Raw genomic sequence first — 15,336 nt, 5'->3', positions numbered from 1 at the left:
CTTTCTCCTTAACCATCACTTTCCAGTTCAAACTCCTCCACTGGCTGGGTAACCTACCCTACCTCTCCCTCTTAAGGTTCCTTCTCCATTCACACGCTGACAATTGTCTTCCTGCCACCACACCAGTGGACCCTAATGCCCCTAAACCTGCCCCGCTCTCCCCAGAGGACAGAGTACTCCTCAAACAGTTAACTCCTAGGTCTCTTGAGCCTCGATGGACAGGACCTCACACAGTAATCCTCACCACACCCTCGGCTGCCAAGCTCTTGGGATACTCATGCTGGTACCATCTCTTCAGGCTCAAGTGGGCGCTTACTCAAGACACTTGGTCTGTCCAGCAGACAGGACCTTCCACCCTCCGGTTTTCCAGGATGCCACAATGAAGGGCCTATCTACTCCTCATTCTAGCACACTCATCTTTAGCAATAACAATTTTTTTTCCTAGACATCTGCCTTCTCATCTCCCCCAAGGAACAGATGCCTGCCTTCTCCAGGATGACAGATCATGGGATGCCTTTCCAGTGACACCTCTCTCTAAACATGGACACCTGGCTCTCCCATTCCCCACGCCACCCTGTGCCCGCAGGAAGTAGCCATATTTGAGTCTATGCCTTTATTTTCCCAAAGAGAGCCTAAATGTCATAATTACCATTCCAATTTTCTGTCACCCCTATATCCAAAGAGTCTGGAATGTCAAGTTGGAAGCATAGGCCCCAGTTCCTCGCATCTATCCCAGCAGGCCAGGTCCTGATCCCACCCCAGGGTATTTAAGTGATTCCCCAAAAGAGGAACATGTGGTCTCCCTTTCTTCCTCCCAGGGTTCGTGGTCCCGCGGCTTCCCAGTTCCCCCTCGGGGCCACCCGAGAGCACAGATCTCCCATTAAACCTGGATATTTCTTAATTTGGTTTGTTTTGATTTGGCTTGATTGGAATTTTTGCATCGTCGGGGAGCTTGTATTAGGAAATATTCCTAACACCAATGAGATGATCATGTGATTTTTATTTTTCAGTTTGTTTATATGGTGGATTACATTGACAGACTTTTGTATGTTAAACCATCTGTGCATCTCTGGGATGAAGCTTACTTGATCATGGTGGATGATTTTTCCGATGTGTCCTTGGATTTGATTTGCCAATATTTTATTGAGTATTTTTGCATCAATGTTCATGAGTGAGATTGGTCTGTAATTCTCTTTCTTAGTTACGTCTTTATGTGGTTTGAATATCAGGGTAATTGTAGCTTCCTAAAAAGAGTTTGGTAATGTTCCTTATGTTTCTATTGTGTGGAACAATTTGAGGAGTATTGGTAATAGTTCTTCCTTGAAAATCTTGTAGAATTCTGAGCTGAAACCATCTGGTCCTGGGATTTTTAGGGGTGGGTGGGAGACTTTTGATGACTGTTCCTATTTCTTCAGCAGTTATAGGTCTATTTAATTTGCTTCTTTGGTCTTGATTTAATGTGGTAAATGTTATTTGTCAAGAAAGTTGTTCGCCCGGGCGATGGTGGCGCACGCCTTTAATCCCAGCACTCAGGAGGCAGAGGCAAGCGGATCTCTGTGAGTTCGAGACCAGCCTGGTCTACAGAGCTAGTTCCAAGACAGGCTCCAAAGCCACAGAGAAACCCCGTCTCGACAAAACCAAAAAAAAAAAAAAAAGAAAAAAAAAGAAAAAAAAAAGAAAGTTGTTTGTTTCCTTTGAGTTTTCCAATTTTGTGGAGTATAGGTTTTTGAAATAGGACAGTGATTTTCTGGATTTCCTGTGTCTGTTGTTATATCCCCCTTTCATTTCTGATTTTGTTAATTCGGATACTCTCTCTTTGCCTTTTGGGTAGTTTGGATAAAGTTTTGTCTATTTTGTTGTTTTTCTCAAAGAACCAACTCATCTCATTGATTCTTTGTGTTTTTTTCTTTGTTTCTATTTTGTTGATTTCAGCTCTCAATTTGATTATTTCCTGCTGTCTAGTACTCTTGGGTGAGTTTGTTTCTTTTTGTTCTAAAGTTTTCAAATGTTCTGCTAATTCAAGAGTGTGGGATTTTTCCAGCTTCTTTTTTTTATTATTTATTTATTTATTTATTAAAGATTTCTGTCTCTTCCCCGCCACTGCCTCCCATTTACCTCCCCCTCCCCCAGTCAAGTCTCCCTCCCTCATTAGCCCAAAGAGCAATCAGGGTTCCCTGCCCTGTGGGAAGTCCAAGGACCACCCACCTCCATCCAGGTCTAGTAAGGTGAGCATCCAAACTGCCTAGGCTCCCACAAAGCCAGTACGTACAGTAGGATCAAAAACCCATTGCCATTGTTCTTGAGTTCCAGCTTCTTTATGTAGGTGTTTAGTGCTATGAGCTTTCCTCTAACATTGCTTTCATTGTGTCCCATAAATTTGGGTATTTTTTTGTGATTTTCATTGAATTTTAGGAAGTCTTTAATTTCTCTTTTTATTTCTTTCTTGACCCATTGATGATTCAGGTGAGCATTGTTTAACTTGCGTGTGTTTGTGGGATTTCTAGCATTAGTGTTGCTGTTGAATTCTAGTTTTAATCCATGGTGGTCTGATAAAATATATGAGTTATTCCAATTTTTTTTGTAACTGTTGAGGTTTGTTTTGCTACCAAGTATGTGATCAATTTTTGAGATGGTTCCATGAGGTGCTGAGAAGAAGGTATATTCTTTTCTGTTTGAATGAAATATTCTATAGATGTCTGTTAAGTCCATTTGAGTCATAAAATCTGTTAGTTCCTTTATTTCTCTGCTCATTTTTTGTCTGACTGACCTGTCCAGTGGTGAGAGTGGAGTGTTGAAGTCTCCCACTATTGGTGTGTGGGTTTAATGTATGATTTAAGCTTTAGAAGTGTTTCTTTTACATATGAGGGTGCATATGTATTTGGGGCATAGATGTTCAGTATTGAGATTTCCTTTTGATGGAATTTCCTGTGATGAATATGAAATGTCCTTCTTTGTCTCTTTTGATTGATTTTTGTTTGAAGTCTATTTTGTTAGATATTAGGATAGCTATACCTGTTTGTTTCTTAGGTCCATTTGATTAGAAAGTTTTTTTCCCAACATTTTACTCTGAGGCAACGTTTGTCTTTGAGGTGGAGGTATGTTTCTTGTATGCAGAAGAAGGATGGTTTCTGTTTTCATATCCAATCTGTTAGCTTGTGTCTTTTTATAGGTGAGCTGAGTCCATTTATATTAAGGGATATTAGTGACCAGTGGTTGCTATCTCCTGTTAATTTAGTTTTCATTGTTGGTGATGTTAATTTGTGCGTTTTTCCTTTCTTTGGGATTTGCTGCGATGAGACATCAATTGTTTGTTTTTGTTGATGTAGCCAACTTCCTTGGGTTGGAGTTTTCCTTCCAGTATTTTGTGTAGGACTGGGTTTGTGGATATTGTTTGGTTAAATCTGGTTTTGTCATGGAATATCTTGCTTTTGTCCTTCCATGGTGATTGGAAGTTTGCTGGGTATAATAGTCTGGGCTGGCATTCATGGTCCCTTAGTGTTTTCATAATGCTTGAACATCACCTTCTGGCTTTCATTATCTCCAATGAGTTGTCACGTGTAATTCTGATAGGTTTGCCTTTATATTTTACTTGGTCTTTTTCCTTTGCGTCTCTTAATATTTTTTCTTTATTCTGTGTGTTTAGTGTTTGATTATTATGTGGCAAGGGGACTTTTTTTTTGATCCAGTCTGTTTGGTGTTCTGTAAGCTTCTTATGTCTTCATAGGCATATCTTTCTTTAGGTTGGGAACGTTTTTGTCTATGATTTTGTAAAATATATTTTCTATGCTTTTGAGTTAAAATTCTTCTCCTTCTTCTATACCCATTATTCTGAGGTTTGGTCTTTTCATGGTGTGCCATATTTTCTGGATATTTTGGGTTAAACTTTTATTAGAGTTAATGTTTTCTTTGACTGATGAGTCTATTTCCTCTATTGTATCTTCAGCACTTGAGAGTCTCTCTTCCATCTCTTGTATTCTGATGTTCATTCTTGTGTTTGTGGTTCCTGATCATTTTCTCATGATTTCTGTTTCTATAAATCCCTCAGCCTGTCTTTTCTTTATTGTCTCTATTTCCATTTTCAAGTCTTTAAAAGTTTCTTTCATATGTTTGATTGCTTTTTCTTTGTTTTTTAAAAGGGATTTGCTGATGTCTTCTCATTTGTTGTTTGTCTTTTCCTCCATTTCTTTGAGGGAATTTCTCATTTCCTCTTTAAGAGTTTCAAACATTTTCCTGAAGTTATTTTTAGGTCATTTTTTTCTGCTTCATCAATATTTAGTGTTCAAATCTTGCTGTTGTAGGGTCTCTAGACTTTACTGGTGTCGTGTTGCTTTTTGTGGTGTTGTGTGTGCTCTTACCTGGTCTACTCATCTTTTCCTCTAATTTGTGTGGTTAGGTCTGTCTGTGATTCTGGTGATTAATCTTCTAGGTGTCAGTGAATCCAAGGCTCAGATGGTTGTTTCATATGGTATGATCAGTGCCACAGTTCTAATTACTCTATTGGTCACTCCAAGTTCCTGGAGGTCACTCAGTGCTTCCGGGCTTTGCTCTGCTCCCATGGTGTTTGCTGTCTCAGGCTTGCTCTTGCCTAGGTTGTCGCCTCGACCTGTTTCTGTAAATGTCCCTGGTCTGGATTTACTCCTGCAGATGTCCCTGGCTTGGGGTTGGTCCTGCAAAGGTCTCTGGCTCTGATCTACTCCCTCAGAGGTCCCAGACTTGGGTGTGCCCAGACCCACAGAGGACCTGGCTCAGGCCTACTCCCTCAGAGGTCCCAGACTAACACCCAGATCCACAGAGGTTTCTGGTTCCTGCCCACTCCCTTTGATGTCCCAGACCAACACCCGAACCCATAGAGGTACTGGCTCAGGCCTACTCCCTCAGAGGTCCCAGACTCATGCTTGGACCTGCAGAGATCTGTGGTTCCTGCCTATTCCCTCAGAGGTCCCAGACTCACACCTAGACCCACAGGGGTCCTGGCTCAGGTCTACTCCCTCGAAGCTCCCAGATTCATGCTCAGACCCGCAGTGGTCTCTGGCTCTGGCCCACTTTCTCAGCGGTTGCTCACCTGTACCTGCTCCTGTGGAGTTCACTGTCTCAGGCCTGCTCTAGCCCCAGTTGCTTGCTCAGTCCTACTCATTTGGAGTTTGCTGCCTCAGACCTGCTCTGAAGTCACTAGCAGAGGAGAAGAGATGCAAGGATTTTAATTTTTTTCCAATAATCGAGCAAAGAGACACACAGGAAATTTGCTTGGAATAAATACTCCTATATCATTTAAGTTACTTGAAGAATTAAAAATTCCTTGTGCTCAAAAAGGTCCTTTTGTACCATTTACCCAGACACTGTTAGAAAATATAGCAGCAGAAGCTCTGCCCCCAGGAGACTGGAAGCAGATAGCCAAGGCTGGCCTGTCAGGAGGAGATTATCTATTGTGGAAAATTAATTTGCAAAACAATGCCACAGCTGAGAAAAGCAAGCTCAGAAAGTTTCTATTTCATCTGAAATGCTTGTAGGTGAGGGACCTTATAAGGGAACAGATCAACAATTAGAATTTGATACGGCAGCAAATGTCCCAAATTAATGCAGCAGCCAAGAAGGCCTGGAGTAAACTTCCATCATCAAAAGAACAGACTGAGGCATTATCTAGTATAAGTCTGGGACCAGACGAGTTATATCAGGACTTTGTTTCCAGACTAACACAGGCATCTAATAGGTTGATTTTAGACACAGAAGCAGGGCGGTTAATAACTGAACAGCTAGCTTTTGAGAACACCAATGCTGTTTACAAGGCAGCTCTAAGACCTTTTAAAAAGCAGGGTAATATTGCAGATTATGTCTAAATTTGCTCAAATATCGGCCAATCATATATACAGGGAATGCCCATAATTGCTGTCTTACAGGGAAAGACAATTAACAACGTCTTATCCCAGCAAAGAGACCTAAGCCCAGAGAAAATGCAAACTACAGGAATTCCTGGAGGCTATTTCAGATGTGGTCTTATGGGGCATCAGGTCCAACAATATCCTGATAGGTGAGTAAGCCCAAGGAAAAAAAGGAAACCAGGATTATGCAGGAGATGCAGGAGAGGAAAGCATTGGACTAGTGAGTGCAGATCAAAAAGAGATGATCTAGGAAATCCCCTTCCAGGAAACGGATGCAGGGACCAGCCTCAGGCCCCGAGATAAAATTATGGGGAGATCCAGCAATCTGTTCACCCACAAGGAAATCTATACAGGACTTTTTCAGAGCAATCCCAGGAAGTACAGGGCTTGACCTCAGCTCTTCTGTATACACGGTTCTAACACCTGAAGTGGGGATGCAACTCTCCCCATAGGGGTTTATGGGCCTTTACCAAAAGGCACTGTAGGATTATTGTTAGGGAGAAGTAGAACAACTATGCAAGAAATTATTATTGCTCCTGGAGTCATTGATGCTAATTTTGAGGAAGAGATCAAGGTGATGACTCAGTCACCAAGTGGAGTTTCTGTAGTAAAAGCAGGTCAGAGGCTTGCACAATTAATTTTACTTCCTGCTGTGCAAACCCAAAATCAAAGCAACGAGAGAGAGAGAGAGAGAGAGAGAGAGAGAGAGAGAGAGAGAGAGAACAGATTTGGTTCATCTGATGCCTATTGGCTATGAGCCATAGATCCTCAGAGACCAAAACTCACTTTGTTCATGAATGAAAAACAGATTTTTCTGGTCTTCTAGATACTGGTTGGATATTTCAATTATAACCAAAAGCCAATGACCTTCAAGTGGCCAAAAACGGAGACTATTACACAATTACAAGGAATTGGTCAGACAAGAAATCCTGAATAGAGTAGTAATGAGCTACATTAGAAAGATGGGGAAGGCCATGAGAAAACTTTCTGGCCATATATGATTCCTTATTTACCCATAAATTTATGGAGCTGAGATATTATGTCCAAAATGGGGTTATATTTATATTCCCCCAGTATAACTGATACTGACCAAATGTTTCAACAAGGATTATTACCTAATCAAGGTCTAGGCAAGGATAATAAGAAAAAGATTGATCCTATCGTACAAGATGGTAGTCTTACTAGGGCAGGATTAGGGTATATTTAAGAGGGGGTCACTAAAACACCTGCACTCCATGCAGACCCAAGTATGAAAAGTGATGATCCTGTATGGGTGAATCAGTGGCCTCTAACAAAAACACTTACAAGCTGCCCAGTCTAGAAAAGTTGGTATTGACCTAATAATACTGAGAATTATAGTACTGACCTGATAATATTTGTAACCACATAGAAGATGTTGAGAAAAGTTGGTAGTGATCTGATGATGTTTGTAACTGCTTATAAGATGTTGAGATAAGTTTGACTCATTCTGTAAATGTTGGGATTTAATGCATATGTTAAAAATTTTAGATATTGATACAGTGTAAAGAATTTAAGATGTGGTCTAAACTAGCTAAAAAAAAACATTTTCAACTCAGGTGATTCTCTTCTCCTTTAAATAGGAGACTATAGCCCTTACAAACATGACTTATCTTAAAACATTATAATTTATCCTGACAAAAAAGTATGGCTCCAAGACACAGAGCCCAAAGGTATTTCTCTCCCCTAATCTCTTTCCTTCACAAAGATCACCAGTCAAAGATGGGTTTGAAGTTTCTCCCCACCAGAAACCTAAGACAGAAACTTATATAAAAGAAAATATGCCTGATTTCCAAGGATGGATAATTTTGGGTAAAGGGAGAAATCTTTGCCCAAGGCAGATGTGATCATCTGTCCGGTAGCAGCATGGCTTTTTATTTTAAAAATATTAAGAGAGAGTAAATTGTGGGGCAATATTATACAGGCCACATATTTGTACATGGTGGCCAGGTTCTCACACTGCAGTTCACACCTGAGTGGTCACCTAGCACCTACAGACAAGCTGTCTTCAGGGTCAGGATATGCTAGTGCTGTTCTGCTCCTTCTTTGTAATTATGGAGATTGCCTGGAAAAATGTGTTAATCCAAGCTAGTGACAGAGGAGCCATAGTTGCAGGTGTGACTTTAGTCCTGCTACCCCGAAAAAAAAAATGCTAATGAACTTCCCCCTCAGTTGACCTTTGGATATAAAAACTGGAGAATAAAAGTGGGTGATCTTCAGGATTGGAATGTATCCTGAGACTCCCTTCCAATGTTACTGTGTCTCAATTATTCCCACACTTCCATGACAGTGCAGAGAGATAATTTATGTTGGGGTTGGACCCAGACAGTACTAAAGGTCTATTGTCAGATTCTCACAGGTGGTCTCCAAGCAGCTGCTAAGCAGCCCACACATTTGTCTAAGGTAGTCAAGAAGTGCAGGGAAAGGATGAGTCACCAGGAGCATTTCTTGAGTGCTTGATGGAAGCTTATCCCACCTACCCTCCATTGAATCCAGAGGCTCCTGAGAGTCAGATGGCAGTCAACCTGGCTTTCATCAACCAAGCAGCCCAAGTATCAAGAAGAAGCTTCAGCAGCCTGAAGGATTTAAAGGTAAAAATCTGACTGAATTGATTGCTATAACCACTAAGGTTTATAACAACAGAGAAGAACCTGAAGATAAGAAAACGTGGGGCTGGCTGAAGTCTTACTGGCAGATAAGAGATGGAGCCCTGACAGACAGAGGGAATGTAGGCTGTCCCACATAGCCAACGGCCGAGGACATGATAAAGGCCATGAGCATCCCCTCCTCAGATTGAATCAATGTGCTTATCACACGGAAAGGCACCATTGGAAGAAGAACTGTCTACAAAGAAAGAGAGGACAAAAGGGGCTGGAATGGCAGATCCAGACAACTGAAGGAGACAGAGTTTGAAGTTTCTCCTCAATCCTTGAGTACTCCTAAAAGTGAAGGGGCAACTTGTTGATTTCTTAGTGGATACTGGTGCTCACCATTCAGAGTTAAAGACTCCACTGGGACCTCAATCAGACAAACAGGGACAGTCCTACAACCATGGACCACAAAATGGACCATGGATTTGAGAAGAAAGTTATGCATTTCTTCATAGTTATCCCTAAATGCTCCTACCTGCTCCTGGGAAGAAACTTACTGGCCGAGATAAAAGCCCAAATTCATTTCACTGAGAAGGGGGTGACAATCTCCTCATGGCCTGAAGTCTATGTCTTATGCCTGTACCTAGAAGAAAAATACAGGCTCCTCTAATGGCTGAACTCCAGTGCTCCATCCCAGGAGTGTGGGCAGAGACTAACCCACTGGGGCTAACAATAGCCCCCAGTTGTAGTCACCTTAAAATCCAATGCCCAACCAGTCAGGGTGAGGCTGTAGCCCATGGCCCCGGAGGCTAAGCTGGGCATTACTAAACATATTAATTGGCTCCTGAAGCATGGAATACTAATGCCTTGCCAGTCTCCTTGGAATGCCCTGCTTCTGCCAGTTAGGAAGTCAGGGACCAATGACTATCAACCAGTGCAAAGTCTTAGGAAGATTAATAAATGTGTTAAAGACATTTACACTACAGTTCCCAACCCTTATAATCTCCTAAACTCCATCTCTCCAGAGCTCCAAGTGTGTTCAGTTCTAGACCTTAAAGATGCCTTCTTCAGCCTAACCCTGGAAGTCAAGAGTCAACCAATCTTTGTCTTCGAATGGCAAGACCCAGACTGGGGCTTCAGTGGACAGCTCACCTGGACCCACCTGTCATAAGGATTAAAAAGTTCCCTAATCATCTTTGATGAAGCTTTACAGCAGAACTTGAGGGATTATCAGACCCCACACCATGAGGTAAATCTCATCCAGTAGGTTGATGATCTTCTGATTGCTTCTAAGGACCAAGATTCTTGCTTACAGGCAACTAGAGACTTGCTACAGACCTTATGCCAAGTAGGGTAGAAGGTGTTGGAGAAAAAGGCCCAGATCTGTGTCTCTGAACTCATATACCTAGGATATATACTGAAGGAAGGCAAGGGATGGCTGTTGCCTGCTCAAAAACAAACTGTTCTGGACATTCCAACCCTCCAAACCCGGAGACAGGTCCGGGAGTTTTTAGACTCAGTCGGATTCTGCCTTCTCTGGATACCAGGATTTGCTAAACTGGCAAAACCCTCATATGAGGTTACCCATGGGGCAGAGGAATCCTTCCTCTGGACTGACACTCAAGAAGGAGCTTGCAGAGCTGTAAAGAAAACTCTGCTAAAGAACCTCCCAGTACCCTCTCCTGTTACCTTTGTTTCAGTCAAATCTCAGAGCAGCCCCAATCTTTCTAGTGTCTATCCTGGGGCTGTAAGACATGGGTCCCCACTTAGAATGTTGATAAGGACCCCAAGGTAGCTGTCTGAGCAACCAGCAAGTAAGTCTCTGTCATTTTTTTAATCAATAACTCAGGTAAAATTTATTCCTCTCAGGACTTTGATGCTGTTTGATGACTAATAGCTTTGCCAGCTTAAAAGCAGCAACCAAGGCTCAGTTCTCTGTAAAATTCAGGTTACAGGTCTCATTCTCTTAGAGACAATACAGAGTCTAGACACAGATCATCTTGCTACCAGACTTGAAAGACAGACAGACAGACAGACACACACACACACACACACACACACACACACAGAGAGAGAGAGAGAGAGAGAGAGAGAGAGAGAGAGAGAGAAGAGACTCACAAAACAGATTTCAATATAAGTTCTTACCATTCCTTTGTTTAAAGGAACTTACTTTACAGTGACTGTTCTCACTGGGCAGCCACCTGTACTTACAGGCAAAGTAGATAAAAGATGTTTTATGATGTAGAGCTTAAGATGTGAGGATCTGAAAATGTTTGAAGGTGTTTTAAGATGTGCAAATAAAAGTTATTAGGGTGTATAAAAGCAAGTCATAAAGGTCTAAGGATGAAAAGGCTTAAATGCTGATAAGAAAAAATGATTTGAAATGTTTCCACAAGCTCAAGATTTCAAATTCCCTTTGGTTGCTTCCTGACTATAGAACTCAAAGATTCTTTTCATTGTACAGAAAACATGTCACAGCTTTCTGGGGAAAAAAGATGTCAATGCTTTCAACCAGATTAATTTCTGGCACAAGTATACTGCCATCTCTACAATGTAAATGTCAGTAGAGATTATAAACTGAGGGATGTTAGTATGTCTAAAACATATCTTTTCACAAACTTAAAAAAAATCATTTAAACTGGCTTAAAATTATATTTTAACAGCAACACTAGTTCCAGGAAGCCCACAAAATTAAGCAATGTTCACCTGAATCATCTATGAGTCAAGAAAGAAAGAAATAAAGAAATTAAAGACTTACTAAAATTCATGAAAATGAACACACAACAACCCAAATTTATAGGACACAATGAAAGTAATGTTAGAGGAAAGTTCATAACACTAAAAACCTACATAAAGAAGCTGGAAAATCCCACACTAGTGAATTAGCAGAACATTTGAAAACTTTAGAACAAATAAAGCAAACTCACACAGGAGGACTAGACAGCAGGAAATAATAAAATTGAGAGCTGAAATCAAACAAATAGAAACAAAGAAAACAATGCAAAGAATCAATGAGTAGGTTCTTCGAGAAAATCAACAAGATAGACAAAACTTTATCCAAACTAACTAAAAGGCAGTGAGAGAATATCCAAATTAACAAAATCAGAAATAAAAAGGGGGATATAAAAATCGACATAGAAAATCCAGAGAATCATTAAGTCATATTTTTCAAAAACTCCACAAAATTGGAAAACTTAAAGGAAATGAACAACTTTCTGGATGAATATCACTTACCAAAATTAAATCAAGACCAGAAAAGCAAATTAAATAGACCTATAACTGCTGAAGAAATAAGAACAGTCATCAAAAGTCTCCTAAGCAAAAAAAAAAAAAAAAAAAAAAAAGTCCCAGGACCAGATGGTTTTCAGCTCAGAATTCTACAAGATTTTCAAAGAACTATTACCACTACTCCTTAAATTGTTCCACACAATAGAAACATAAGGAACATTGTCAAATTCTTTTTAGGAGGCTACAATTACCCTGATATTCAAACCATATAAAGACATTACTAAGAAAGAGACCAATCTCACAAATGAACATTGATGCAAAAATACTCAATAAATTATTGGCAAATCAAATCTAAGAACACATCGGAAAAATCATCCACCATGATCAAGTAAGCATCATTCCAGAGATGCACAGAGAGTTTAACATACAAAAGTCTGTCAATATAATCCACCATATAAACAAACTGAAAAATAAAACCACATGATCATCTCATTTGATGCTGAAAATGTCTTCGACAAAATACAACACCCCTTTATAATAAAGGTCTTGGAGATAAGAGATAGAAGGAATGTACATAAATATAATAAGGGCAATATAGAGCAAGCCAACAGCTAACATCAAACTAAATGGAGAGAAACTCCCAGCAATCACACTGAAATCAGGAACAAGACAAGGTTGTGCATGTTCTCCATATCTATTCAATACAGTTCTTGAAAGTCTAGCTAGAGCAATAAGACAACCAAATGAGAACAAAGGGATGCAAATCAGAAAAGAAGTCAAACTCTCATTATTTGCTGACGATATGATAGTTTACATAAGCAACCCCCAAAATTCTACCAAGGAATTTCTACAACTCACAAACACCTTCAATAATGTAGCAAGATACAAGACTAACTTTAAAAAAATCAGTAGCCCTCTTGTACACAGATGATAAATGTTCTGAGAAAGAAATCCTAGAAATAAATAGCATAAAATATCTCGGAGTATCTCTAACCAAACAAGTGAAAGACCTGTATGACAAGAACTTTAAATCTTTGAAGAGAGAAATTGAAAAAGATCCAGAAAATGGAAATATCTCCCATGCTCTTGGGTAGGTAGAATTAACATAGTAAAAATGGCAATCTTACCAAAAGCAATCTACAGATTCAGTGCAATGCCCATCAAAATTTTTCACAGACCTCTAAAGAACAGTACTCAACTTCATATGGAAAAGCAAAATACCCAGGATATCCAAAACAATACTGTACAATAAAGAAACTTCTGGAGGCATCACAATCCCTGACTTCAAACTCTACTACAAAGCTACAGTACTCAAAGTAGCCTGGTATTGGCATAAAAATAGACAGAAGGACCAGTGAAACTGAGTTGAATACCAAAATATCAATCCACACTCCTATGAACACATGATTTTTGAAAAAGAAGTAAAAAAATATCAAATGGAAAAAAAGAAAGTATATTCAACAAATGGTTCTGGCATAACTGGATATCAACATGTAGAAAAAGGAAAATGGATTCATATCTATCACCATGTATAAAACTCAAGTCCAAATGCATCAAAGACCTCAACATAAAGCCAACCACACTGAACATCACAGAAGAGAAATTGGAAAGTACCTTGAACACTTTGGCACAGGAGACCACTTTCAAAATATAACCACAGTAGCAAAAACACTAAGAGCAACAATTAATAAATGGGACCTCCTGAAACTATAAAGCTTCTGTATAGCAAAGGACACAGACAAAAAGACAAGACGGCAGTTTAAAGAATGGGAAAAGATCTTCACCATCCCCACATCAGAGGTCTGATCTCCAAAATATACAAAGAACTCAAGAAACTGGCCATCAAAAGAACAAATAATCCAATTTAAAAAATGGCGTACAGACCTAAACAGAGAACTCTCAACAGAGAAATCTAAAATGCCTGAAAGACACTTAAGGAAATGCTCAACATCCTTAGTTATCAGAAAAATGCAAATCAAAACAACTCTGAGATTCCATCTTACACCTGTAAGAATGGCCAAGATAAAAAACACTGATGACAACTTATAGTGGTGAGGACGGAGGATAAAGGGAACACTCCAGCATTGCTGGTGGGAGTACAAACTGGTACAGCCACTTTGGATATTATTGTGGTGATTTCTCAGAAAGTTAGGAAACAACCTTCCTCAAGATCCAGCAATACCATTTTTGGGCATATGCCCAAAGTATGCTCAATCGTACCACAAAAAAATGTGCTCAACTATGTTAATAGCCGCATTGCTTTCCATAGCCAGAACCTGGAAAAAACCTAAATGCCCCTCGACCAAAGAATGGATTAGGAAAATGTGGTACATTTACACAATGGAGTACTACACAGCAGAAAAAAATAATGACATCTTGAAATTTGCAAGCAAATGGATGATTTAGAAAGCATAATATTGAGAGAAGTAACCCAGACTCAGAAAGTTAATTATTATATATACTCACTCATAAGTGGCTTTTAGACATGAAGGAAAGAAAACCACTCTACAAACCACAATCCCAGAAAACTTAGACCACAATGAGGACTCTAAGAGAGACATACATGGATCTAATTTTCATGGAAAGTTGAAAAAAAAAAGATCTCTAGAGCAATTTGGAAACATAGGGACCATGGGAAAGGGTGAAGAGGAGAGTATAGGAAGGGAGGGGAACAGAGAAAACTGTATAGCTCAATAAGATCAATTTTTTAAAAAAAAATAAAAATTTATGTAAGCTTTAGAGAACCAAGAAAATCCTAAGACTTTCTCACAGATCAAAAGGAATCCAGACAAGTACAACCTAAATTTCCTAATCTGTCTATTCCTAAGAATAATCCCTCTCTTTAGACTTCACTCCTTCTCTGAAAGTTCCAATTGTGATTTTTTCTTTAAATTCCTAAGATTTAATTTTTGCTTCTAGTCTTTATCTGTTCATCAGGTTTCAGCATGGCTGACAGACATGTCTAGGCACCAGCTGCTGACTTCAGCCTCTGAGTATTGGAATTGCTAAAAACAGATAAGGACCAATCCAGTCAGTATAAATGCAGCTTGTCTCCAGCTAGGTCAAATCAGATGCTTCTGATAAGTGTCCCCTAAATTGCTTAAATTCCCTCCTTACCTTTGACTAACTTTTCAGCCTTTCTGGGCACTGTCCATTTCAGCTTGAAGCTGCTACAGAAGAAAGTACATTGTCCCTGCCCTAAAATAGGCTGAGAAAATGTCAAATCAGAGACTTTAAGATAATCAAAATGAATCAAAGATTTGATTCTAGTTACAAATCCAAGAGGGGAATGAAGAGTCCAAGAATAAGAATATAGAAGTATAGGTTCCAGAAATAAGAATGTAGAAATAAGGAAATATGAAGTTGTAATCCTAGGAGAATGAGAGCAGGCTGTCAGCAGCTTTCTAGCAGCTTAAGGATTAACTATTAACTATAAACACTTTGATTTACAATCGATAGCTCTGTCTGCAAGACTGAAATGACCCTCTGCAAACTGAGGGGCAGCTTTTAGATAACCTCCTACTACCTCATGACCAGCAATTAACGTGGGCTGAGTTAACTTTTAAATGATGGGATGTATGTGACTTTTTGGTTGTGCATTTTCCCATACCCTTCCCTGCTAC

At 39.7% G+C, this 15,336-nt stretch overlaps 1 long non-coding RNA gene across 1 annotated transcript in view; it reads right to left on the bottom strand.

Annotated features, from left to right (window-relative positions):
• LOC121450128 overlaps positions 1-14,990 on the bottom strand; it is a 31,148-nt gene extending 16,158 nt beyond the window's left edge. Inside the window, exon 1 of the long non-coding RNA XR_005974549.1 lies at positions 14,831-14,990. This is a non-coding gene — a long non-coding RNA (uncharacterized LOC121450128). The remainder of the gene's footprint in view (positions 1-14,830) is intronic.
• Between the last annotated feature and the right edge of the window lie 346 nt (positions 14,991-15,336).

Source organism: Microtus oregoni, unplaced genomic scaffold, assembly GCF_018167655.1.
Source record: "Microtus oregoni isolate MIOR12 unplaced genomic scaffold, Mior012 000006F_ref0000085, whole genome shotgun sequence".
In the NCBI taxonomy this organism is placed as follows: domain Eukaryota; kingdom Metazoa; phylum Chordata; class Mammalia; order Rodentia; family Cricetidae; genus Microtus; species Microtus oregoni.
This window is presented reverse-complemented; position numbering and strand designations above follow the sequence as displayed.